General features: G+C 39.8%; 1 pseudogene; it reads left to right on the top strand.

Moving 5' to 3' along the window:
• The first annotated feature begins 4,360 nt into the window (after window positions 1–4,360).
• On the top strand, window positions 4,361–8,889 carry LOC116685442 (galactose-specific lectin nattectin-like; annotated as a pseudogene).
• Window positions 8,890–12,533: the final 3,644 nt, after the last annotated feature.

Raw genomic sequence — 12,533 nt, 5'->3', positions numbered from 1 at the left:
GCATATCTCCACCAGACTCCATGTAAATAATCACTACTTTTAGCATGTATAGAGCAGCATATGGCTCACCAGACTCCATGTAAATAATCACTACTTTTAGCGTGTATAGAGCAGCATATCACACCAGGACTCCATGTAAATAATCCTACTTTAGCGTGTACAGAGCAGCATATCTCAACAGACTCCATGTAAATAATCACACTTTTAGCATGTATAGAGCAGCATATCTCCACCAGACTACATGTAAATAATCACTACTTTTAGCATGTATAGAGCAGCATATCTCCACCAGACTCCATGTAAATAACAATACTTTAGCATGTATAGGCAGCATATCTCCACAAGACTCCATGTAAATAATCACTACTTTTAGCATGTATAGAGCAGCATATCTCCACCAGACTCCATGTAAATAATCCATACTTTTAGCGTGTACAGAGCAGCATATCTCACCAGACTCCATGGTAAATAATCACTACTTTAGCATGTATAGGCAGCATATCTCCACCAGACTCATGTAACATATCACTACTTTTAGCATGTATAGAGCAGCATATCTCCACCAGACTCCATGTAAATAATCACTACTTTTAAGCGTGTATAGAGCAGCATATCTCCACCAAGACTCCATGTAAATAATCACTACTTTTAGCGTGTACAGAGCGCATATCTCCACCAGACTCCATGTAAATAATCACTACTTTTAGCATGTATAGAGCAGCATATCTCCACCAGACTCCATGTAAATAATCACTATTGTAGCATGTATAGAGCAGCATATCTCCACCAGACTCCATGAAATAATCACTACTTTAGCATGTATAGAGCAGCATATCTCCACAGATCCTTGTAAATAATCACTACTTTTAGTGTGTATAGAGCAGCATATCTCCACCAGACTCCATGTAAATAATCATACTTTTGTCATCGATGCTTTTATCACTGCTCGGGGATTATTGTAATTCTTTATCATAGACATCAGTCTTTCTGATTTCTGTGTTACACTCTTGCTAGAAAACATTCTGCCAGCTCATTGCCTTGGGGCATTAATTAAAAACTGAAAAATTAAAATGAAAAACTGACAATTTTATGTTATAATGAACAGTTTGACAGTTTATAATCTTCACTTGTGAGTAGATGTTGGCCCAAGTCAAGTTTATTTCATCCATAAAAATTTTAATTTGAGTCCTCACACCCGCCATCATACCCATAAAAACTAGATAATAAATACTATACCACAAATACTATACATGAATACATTACAATAAAAACTGCTTATTTTTCTGTCTAAAAGCCTGAAGTGTAAAAGTCAGCAGATGTTCTTGTACATAACGATACAAATGATGCTAATTACTCATGTTTAGTTTACTGTTCATTGTTCACCAAAACTGCAACTGATAAGTCTCAGCTTTTCATTTTTGATATATAATAGTAAGTCTTAACCCTCGTGTTGTCCTCGGGTCAAATGTGACTGGTTTACAAAAACTTTCTATATCAGAAAAGAACGTTGAAAAAAGTGACAAATGTTAGAAAAAATCCACAAAAAAATATTTTTTTAACGCTAAAAAAGTGACCGAAGAAAATCAGAAAAGGTGACAAAGAAATTTTACTAAAAATTGACAAAAACATAATAAATAAAAATAAGTAAAAAAGTGACAAAAACGTTGAGAAAAGTGTAGAAAAAATATGGACACAAAATGTGGAAATTTCAACCCAGAAAACCACAAATTTGCAGGTCGACGGGAAGACAAAACAAGGGTTAAATGTTTATTGATAAAACCTCTGACTTGTCCACACATCCTTCCTGGATGGGAGGAAACCTGCTCTGGTTTATCAGAATTTCTTTAAACCAATCAGAATCATTGTGGGCGGGGCTAAGCTCCGGACGGAGCCACGGTGCCGCTGCTAAATAGTCTCAGGAAGGAAGTTGTTTTGGTGGAACATGTGCACATTCAGAAGTAGTTTTAGTCGTCAACAGAGACTCAGATTGGACAGATGGTCTAGCTAGCTGTCTGGATTTACCCTGCAGAGATCTGAGGACCAGGTAACCATAGTCCTCAGATTGGACAGATAGTCTAGCTAGCTGTCTGGATTTACCCTGCAGAGATCTGAGGACCAGGTAACCATAGTCCTCAGATTGGACAGATAGTCTAGCTAGCTGTCTGGATTTACCCTGCAGAGATCTGAGGACCAGGTAACCATAGTCCTCAGATTGGACAGATAGTCTAGCTAGCTGTCTGGATTTACCCTGCAGAGATCTGAGGACCAGGTAACCATAGTCCTCAGATTGGACAGATAGTCTAGCTAGCTGTCTGGATTTACCCTGCAGAGATCTGAGGACCAGGTAACCATAGTCCTCAGATTGGACAGATAGTCTAGCTAGCTGTCTGGATTTACCCTGCAGAGGTCTGAGGACCAGGTAACCATAGTCCTCAGATTGGACAGATAGTCTAGCTAGCTGTCTGGATTTACCCTGCAGAGATCTGAGGACCAGGCAACCATAGTCCTCAGAAATCAGCCGCAGGTTAGAGCCTCAACACAAAACAAAACAAACATCTGGCTGAAAAGAGGGGACATCAGGAGGAATTTCAGGCGGCACCCATCCAATAACAGTAATGAAACGTTGTTAATAGACTAGATGGTGATTAACACTAAACAGGAGAAAACCAGCCCAGTCTCCCCGAATGTTAGTGTAATTGGCTGTTAGTGAGGGAGGGACCAGTATGAGGCTGGGAAGTTCAAAATTATTTTAAAATGGTAAATTACTCATTACAAAAAACGTGATTACACCACGGGTCAGTGACTCTACAACCCAATAACTACTTTTAGGTGTACTTTGAGGTTGTCCGACTTGCCAAGTTTCTGACATTGTGTAATGCACAATGCTCTCTTTTGTGCGTGTGTGTGTGTGTGTGTGTGTGTGTGTGTGTGTGTGTGTGTGTGTGTGTGTGCGGGTGTGGGGGGGGTTTGATTGTTTTTGGTTCCTGCCCTACTGGTCCGACTGCTCTTATAGTTTCAACCTCCAGACAGAGTTGACCTGATTGCTGCAGCTCCTCTTTTCACCCTGTGTGTTGAGCTCTCCGTTTACCATTGTTACTGAGCCTTCACACCTCATTCCACAGACATGGGGAAAACCATGAAGTGAGTTCAGTTTCCTTGTTTTTTTGCCAAAATCATCACAATGACTAATATAGTCACTGCACAAAGGTATGTGACACAGTAGTCCCACAACAGACACTCAAAACCAAGGGCACCCATTTTGGGGCCCGTGCTCCCTTTGTTATAATCTCTACCAACACTGGTCCCCGCGGTGGGTTGGAGGGGGGGTAAGGTTATGGAATATACAATACCATATACAACACATTCAACAAGTCTTGTGATCCAGAACTTTCACAGCAATAAGGACACAAGGTCAAAATAACATTCAGTGTAGAAACATTGGGATGCAGTGGTGGTTTCTGATATTATCAGGAGAGACTTTGTTGCAGATATGCAAAGATGCGATGGTGCAGGCTCAACCATCTGCAGCACAACACCGCAAAGACCAAGGAGCTGCTGGTGGATTTCAGGAGATCTAAACCACACATGACACCAGTCTCCATTGAAGGGGTCACTGTGGAGGTGGTCAGCAGATATAAGTACCTGGGGGGGTACATGTAGACAACAAACTGGACAGGTCAGCCAATACAGATGCGATGTATCGTAAAGGCCAGAGTGGGCTCTACTTCCTGAGGAGGCTGCGGTCATTCAGCGTCTGCAGTAAGCTCCTCAGGATGATCTACCAGTCAGTCATTGCCACTGTTCAATGCTGTGGTGTGCTGGGGGGGCAGCATTAAGGGGGGAGGCAGCATTAAGGGGGGGGCAGCATGAAGGGGGGAGGCAGCATTAAGGGGGAGACACTGGGCGACTGAACAAGCTGGTAAAGAAAGCTGGCTCTGTTGTTGGCATTGAGCTGGAGTCGCTCACGGCAACCAGAGAAATCATCGTCTTGTAGGTGGGAACTACACACTCTGTAGTTTTTATAACTCTGAAGTGTGACCTTGAGGCTGCAGAGTTTGCATGGAGGCCTCGTTCTCTTTGTCCCTGAGCACATGGCATCGTCCTGTGTCCTCCTAGGGGACGTACTGGTTAACTGGTTCGGATCCAACACTGGGTAGATTAGTGTATTATTCATACTACTACATACTCATTTTTTAACGTAAAAAGTAACTAAGTGTCATATGATGAGAGGTGGAGTACAAGCATAAAGTGCCATGAAAAGGAAGTAAAGTACAAGTATGTTGGTTGCAGTACCTCTTACTGGAAGAAGTGTTTCCTCGTTCCTTTTAATGAAAAACACAATAATTAGGGATTCAAACAGGTTTACATATTTCAGATGCCCCGACGCTGTGATAAACTATATAAAGATTCTTCTTTCAGTGTCAGTCATCAGCTGGTTCTTCTCCTCGGTTTCAGCCGTCACCACTCAGCTAAGGTAATTATCACAATTTCATCTATTTCCAATAACTAATCCTGTATTAATCCACAGGACATCTTATATTTTAAGAAAACTTGGAGTTTTTCATAATTAGACTTTTTGTTTTACACATTATAAGATAATCTATCAAATAGAAACCATATCTACAATATATATTACACTTATAACTAGCAGAATACTTTAATGTGCCGAATGGCTCATTAATGATCATTGTCTGACATTATCTCCCAGCATGCAGTTTGCTGACTTTCTTTACCGTCTTTCCACAGATGACATCAGTCTTTCTGATTTCTGTGTGTCTCTGTCTGTCCAGCGGACTGCTGGCTGCATACGTAAGTTCACTCTTAAGAAATAAATCTGTAAAATAACAAAGATCTGGCAACGCAGTACTTTATCTTGGAATTAAAATGGAAATGGGGCGTGTAGCTACAGTAAAAACACAGAGTATTTTCTGTCATTTAACTCATAAAAAGCTGCTCAGCTAGGAAACTTCTGAGAAGAAATCTGTTCTAAATTAATTAAACAATGGTTTTTTGGACACTTTAACAAATTGTATTCATCCCTTTGACCTTTCTTGATGCATGGTGTTTTTATATTCTAGGAATATTTTTGACTCATTTCTGATGCTTTTGATGATCACTAATCCAAGTGCTGGTTAATAATTTAGAATTTTGTAACTAGATCCCTTTGTTAGCTAGCATTAATGATATCCTCCAATTAACATTTCACATATGTAACACCTGATCAAGACAAACAACAATTTAAAGAACTATACATCCAAAAGAATATGCACTTTGCTAATTGTCTCACACCAATTACCTAATGGTGGTTCAATCCCTGGTCCTGCAGTCCCATGACAACGTGTCCTTGGTTCCTGTACTATCTCACAGCACTTTGAGTTGTTGTTAAGACTAGAAAAGCGCTATATTAGAACAGTCCATTTATATTAAAATGTTTTGTCAGCACATATAATTGTCCCATAATGAAACTGAAATGTTAATAAACAGAACTGTGAATCCCATTCTATAGACAGACATACTGTTAGTTTACAGACATTTCTAAGACTAACTATTATTCTAAAAAGTTATTTAGACTGCTGGAGGCATATACGTTTTAGATATTCACTATGAATATTACATTCAGTTTTTTCAAACCTTAACACCTTTCACATTTTTCAAAACAAACTTTATTCAAGCATCCACATGTTCAGCTCAATTAGGACATTTAATGTAACGTATACTATACTAATCCCACAAGGGGAAATTACAGTTTACACTCTGTTATTACACACAGGTGTAATAACAATATGCCCGTCTGTGAATTACACACATGTTCAGTACCTGGCACCACTCCACCACCATACTTTGATCCGTATGGGGACTTAAACCAGCAACCCTCCGATTCCCAACATAACTCCCTACGGACTGAGCTACCGCTTCTATACAGAATATTCATAACTCTTATGATTACCAAAATATTTAACAATTTCAGGAACGTTTTCCACATTCTAGTGAAAAAAAAGTGTTACAATTTTTTAAAAAATACATTAATTTTCAACTGCTAACTTCTCATTCCTACATTCACCAAGAAACTCCATTCAAACTTTAAAATGTTCCACATCTTCTAGACATTCAGGGTATTATTCATCTTTCAAATCCCATTAAAACTGTTTAAAATATTAAGCTTTCTTTGAGACTAAGAGGAAGTGTCCTTCTGACATTTTTACATTAGTGTGTATTGGATGAAATGGACCAAGCTGACAGAATCAAAGTTCTCTTAACTTTCTATATCATCCACAGTTTTATCTCTTTGTACATAACTTTAACATTAAAATGTAGGGGCTGGTGTGTCTTTTCTAACAATGGACTTAGGGACTTTCCCATCATGCACAGTGAGCTTTTCTTCATGAAACCAAGTGACTCCAAAGAGAATCTGAGTAAACCTGTTTTACCAACCGGTTCCTTTAGTTCCTCTCATCGTCAGCCAAGTGAAGCATGATTCAGGATTCTCTTTCATGATGATGCTTGATGAACTCTGACTGAGATATGTTACTAATACTTCCATTTTGTTACCCAACCCTCAATCTATGAAACCCAACTGTCCCGTTCTTGTGTCCCGTTTCAGTTAAACGTCCCGACCCAGAGCTCCACAACGTGAAACACCGTTGGGTTAGACGCTAAAGGAGCCAACACACCTGACCTAGCATCACTTTTAGACGCGCAGGCAGGCCCGTATTCAGGATTTTAGCAATTCAGAGGAAAGTCATTTCTTTAATTTTCTTCATTGGGGGGGGGGGGCGTAACGCAGTCCAGTTAGTCAGTAAAGACAAACAACTCTTCTCATTTAAGGTGTTTTTTTAAAGCTGCAATAATAACAATAGAAACTTGTATCCAAGGATTCTTCCGGTTTGAGAAGCCACGGTCAGCGGCTTGCTGTTACTCTGTCTCCCCCGTAAAAGGGAATGCAGTTCAAAAGTCACAGCTCAATATATGATAATGTCTTAGCTATTGTGATTGGTTGATTCTAAAGTGGGAGGCTCCCACGGTTTAAACTTCGGCGCTTCCTGGTTGGTGTTCATACTGGTCCCAGCCTCCTGGCCCTCCACCCAGCAATGCCGAGGACAACACCTCCCTTCCCAGTGACGTAGATAGAACATGAGTCTGATACTGCTCTACTGGGCTGTGATTATGGGGCGTGTCTTAACCAAAAATGCTTCCACACTCAGTTGGCCTACAACCAATCAGAGCCTCTGAACTCAGCTGTCAAAAGAACTCAAGAACACCAACGAGATGAGACCGAGACATCTGGACAGTACCATGTCCATGCAAACTATTTCAAATCAGTCTAATCAGTCATTTTCAGCTCTATCTCCACAGTTCTGCAGAGGAGCTAGTCTGATTGGTTCTGGTGTGTTTGTTCATACAGGGTGCCCCCCCCTGTCCTCCTGATTGGACTCAGTTTGGCTCTCGCTGTTTCAGTTACAACATCCAGTCAAAGACCTGGATCGATGCAGAGGTACAGCACTTCTATCTATTTCAACTCATGTATGCTTCATGCTACTCAGTGTACTACAAATGTACTTACTCTACTGTGTTGTATTAATAGTTTTACTGCAGTACAGGATCTGAATACTTCTTCCACCACTGATACCAGTGATTAAAAGTATTAAAATGTCCCCTCTGACTGTATAACTGCTCTAAGATCTGTTAATAATGTTTTAACTGATGATGTTGTCTCCATTAGACCTTCTGCCAGACCGCTGGAGGGAATCTGGCTTCCATCCACTCAGCTGAAGAACATAAATTTATCAGAGACTACATTAACCAAGTGTCCATTACAAACACATTCTCCTGGATCGGAGGCCATGACGCAGTGAGGGTGAGACTTTCATCATCACACAAGAAGTGATGTCACTGGTCTCTCAGCCTGTTCTCATTAAGCATTCGTACATTAACTGTAGCTGTGACAATTAAAACTCTGTAATCTGTTTGTATTCCACGTATTTATTACTGTCAGCAGCACATTGACTGCTGATATGTAAGAGTGTGTGGCTCCTCATGGGGGGGGGGGGGGGGGGGGGGGGGGGGGATGCTAAAACACAAGACTTTCACCAGGAAACAGGTGTTCATGTCCTGGAGAAGTTAAGGAGAAAACACAGGACTTTCACCAGGAAACAGGTGTTCAATCCGATATCATACGGAGCTCTAGATGAGAATGCTCCTCTCAGGTTGTAGTAGGGAACAAGGAGGACCCTGTTCTGGTCTGAGTGAGTATTACAACAGCAAGAACTCTAGATTTCACTTTGACTTTAACCAGTCTGTCTCCTCCAGGATGGTACCTGGTTGTGGTCTGATGGATCCAAATTCGACTTCACCTACTTCAACGCGGGGGACCCTAACGGGTATACAGGGGAGAACTGTCTGGCGATTTACTATGGAGGTAAAACACATTCTGTTGTATGTTGCAGTCTTTAATATAAAAGTTAGACATTGAATGTGAGTTATTGGTTGTGAACTCTCTCTCTCCTCTCTCTCTCTCTCTCTCTCTCTATCTCTCTCTCTCTCTCTCCTCTCTCTATCTCTCGCTCTCTCTCTATGTTCACTCTCTGTCTCTCTCTCTCTCTCTCTGTCTCTCTCTCTCTCTTCTCTCTCTCTCTCTCCTCTCTCTCTCTCTCTCCTCTGTCTCACTCTTGTCTCTCTCTTCTCTCTCTCTCGTCTCTCTCTCTCTTCTCTCTCTCTCTCTCTCCTGTGTCTCTCTCTGTCTCTCTCTCTCACACACTCTCTCTCTCTCTCTCTCTCTCTCTCTTCTCTCTCTCTCTCTACAGTAACCGGCTGGTACGACTGGGCTTGTGGCAGCACATTACTTTTGTGTGCTCCAAGGACAGCGTGGAACCCTAGACTGTTAATATTAATAATAATATAATATTAATATTAATGACAGAGCAGGATCTCGTTATGGTCTCAATCGCTAGTTTTTAGTCTTTTGCAACACAGAATGATCATCTTATGAATTATGGTCTGGTTGACTCCTCCCTCTCTTCTCCTTAACCCCTCCCTCTCTTCTCCTTTACTCCTCCCTCTCGTCTAAAATCATGACATCATCAACCAGGATGGCTGAGCCCATAACGGCAAACTCGCCGAATCATAGTAAATCTCCACAAACCGATGGGTGACATCACACCTGCTCTGTCCATTAATATTATCCAGTCTCTGTGTGACCCTAACGCTCCATCATGAAGCCTCTACATCTCTAATCTCTATCATTGATTCATCTCTAATCTCTAGCATTGATTCATCTCTAATCTCTATCATTGATTTATCTCTAATCTCTATCATTGATTCATCTCTAATCTCTATCATTGAGTCATCTCTAATCTCTATCATTGAGTCATCTCTAATCTCTATCATTGATTCATCTCTAATCTCTATCATTGATTCATCTCTAATCTCTAGCATTGATTCATCTCTATGTGAAATGTCCAATTACAAATTAAAAGTGTATATTTTATCAGAGCTTTCTGTGATCCAAGAGGAGAATGCATCTGTAATAACACTTCTTAATAACTATTAATAATTCATATAGTCACTGGTTTAATGAACTGGTTTCTTTATTCTTAAAACTGATGTTTGGGTTCTTATTCATCTATTTCCTTTACTATGTAATCAACTAAGCATTCAAAAATAAAGAATATAGGCATAAACATTGTCTGTTGTTGTTTCTAAAAAGAGAAAGTCATTAATATTTACCCGGGGGGGGGGCGGGGGGGGTTGAAGACCAGGGCTGGTCTCAGTGAGGTGTTGGCCAGGTGATGAGACACCTGGCTTCATGACATCAAACAGACAAAATGCAGGACTGCTTCAAAATGTAGATGTAGAAATACTGGAACAACTCCACTTTGTCTAGTAAGGTCTGGTATTTATTTTATTATGTCTACCCAGATTATATATATATATATATATATATATATATATATATATATATATATATATATATATATACGGTCAAACATTGATGAAACACTAATAAGGTATTGGTATTGTCTAGATCGTCAGAATGTGACTGAGTACATTTACTCCAGTACTGTACTTCAGTCCTTATGTTGAGGTAGTTACTTTAGTTACTAGTTACTTTAGTTACTCGTTCCTTTAGTTATTAGTTACTTAGTGCTAGTACTTTAGTTACTAGTACTTTATACTACTTAACTTACTTTTTTATCAAAAATCTTGGAAAAAAATGTGTTTTATGCAGCTACAGTTTTTTTTGGAGGCACATGGCACTTTAGATATTTTTCAGTCAGGTTTTAAAGCATTCATAGCACTGAGTCTGCACTTTAAAGGTTTTTAATGACTGTTTTTAATAACGGATTCTGGTGATTCAGCCATTTAGTGCTTTTAGATCTCACTGCTGTTCGACACAGTTGACCACACAATTCTACTATCTCGCTTGGAAAACTGTGTGGGAGTTAGGGGGACTGCCTTCAAATGGTTCAGTCATATCTTTCAGGGAGATGCTTCTTCGTTAAAATGGGGGACTCTACCTCATCAACTGTGCCTCTTAACTGTGGAGTCCCACAGGGCTCTATTCTTGGTCCTATTCTTTTTGCACTGTACCTCCTTCCACTTGGATAGTTTTTAAAAAGCATGGCATTCTTATCATTTTATGCTGATGATTGTCAAATTTATATACCAATAAAAAAAAGCAGGAGGCAGCTACCTGACACCCCTACTAAACTGGTTTAAATGACGTCAAAGCGTGGTTAGCCCAAAATCTTTTAAAACTAAATGAGAGGTAAAACTGAGATCATGCAGTTGGGCCCACTAATTCTATGATAAACTTGGGCCCCCTCAGTGATTTTGGCATCCTGTTGTAACTAACTTGGGGTTAAAAATAGACAGTGATTTTAAACTTGACAAAACAAATAAATGCAGTTGGAAATCTGGTTTGAATCATCTTCGTCTGTTAGCCAAAGTTTAAACCGTTTTTGTCTTTTAACAGTTTGAACAAGCTATACATGCTTTTATTTCTTCTCGTTTAGACTACTGTAATGCACTTTATATCGGTATAAGTCACAAAGCACTTCACGCTTACAGTTAGTCCAAAATTCTGCAGCACGTCTTTTAACTGGAAAACTAAAAGCGCGCATATAAGTCCAATTCTTGCCTCATTGCACTGGCTTCTGTACGTTTTAGGATTGATTTTAAGATTTTATTGTTTGTTTTTTAAAGCTGTGAAATGGAATGGCCCCAAATATATCTCTGACCTCATCCAGATTTATAGGCCGGCGCGATCACTGAGGTCAGAGAGCCAGCTCCAGCTGTGGTCCAAAGAGAGACTTAAAACTCGGGGGGACAGGGCCTTTTCTGTGGCTGGACTAGGACTCTGGAACGCTCTGCCCCCCCATGTCCGAACAGCCACAACAGTTGAGTGTTTTAAGTCTCGTCTTAAGGACACATTTTATTCTTTGGCTTTAACTCCATGTGAGTTGTGTGGTCCTCTGATGGCTCTTACTGTTTTATTGTTTTTAGTATTTATTTATTTTATCTATTTTTTATCTTTTTAAACCAGATTTCTTATTTTGTTTTTATAATATTTTACATTAATTGTTTTGTATGTTTGAGTTTTCTGTGCAGCACTTTGGTAACTTTGTGTTTGTAAAATGTGCTATACAAATAAAGTGGATTGGATTGGATTACTAGTTTCTTCAGTTACTAGTTACTTTAGTTACTAGTTACTTTCAACATTGTAGGCAGGGGTGGGGGGGCAGTTTCTACAGCTCTGGGAAAAGAAGATGTTTTTCAGCTCATTTGTTTTAAATGTAATTGATTTGTACCTTGTGTAAGTAATCACTACTTTTAGCGTGTATAGAGCAGCATATCTCCACCAGACTCCATGTAAATAATCACTACTTTTAGCGTGTATAGAGCAGCATATCTCCACCAGACTCCATGTAAATAATCACTACTTTTAGCTTGTATAGAGCAGCATATCTCCACCAGACTCCATGTAAATAATCACTACTTTTAGCGTGTATAGAGCAGCATATCTCACCAGACTCATGTTAATAATCACTACTTTAGTGTGTATAGAGAGCATATCTCCACCAGACTCCATGTAAAATAATCACTACTTCTAGCGTTTATATAGCAGCATATCTTCACCAGACTCCATGTAAATAATCACTACTTTAGTGTGTATAGAGCAGCATATCTCCACCAGACTCCATGTAAATAATCACTACTTTTAGCGTGTATAGAGCAGCATATCTCCACCAGACTCCAGGTAAATAATCACTACTTTTAGCGTGTATAGAGCAGCATATCTCCACCAGATCAATGTAAATAATCCTACTTTTAGCGTGTATAGAGCAGCATATCTCCACCAGACTCCATTGTAAATAATCACTACTTTTAGCGTGTATAGAGCACGCATATCCTCCACCAGACTCCATGTAAATAATCACTACTTTTAGCTTGTATAGAGCAGCATATCTCACCAGACTCCATGTAAATAATCACTAATTTTAGCGTGTATAGAAGCAGCATATCTCCACCAGGGA

Source organism: Etheostoma spectabile, unplaced genomic scaffold (genome assembly GCF_008692095.1).
Source record: "Etheostoma spectabile isolate EspeVRDwgs_2016 unplaced genomic scaffold, UIUC_Espe_1.0 scaffold00569838, whole genome shotgun sequence".
Lineage (NCBI taxonomy): Eukaryota > Metazoa > Chordata > Actinopteri > Perciformes > Percidae > Etheostoma > Etheostoma spectabile.
Note: the sequence above shows the minus strand (reverse complement) of the source record. Positions and strands in the feature narration are given on the sequence as shown.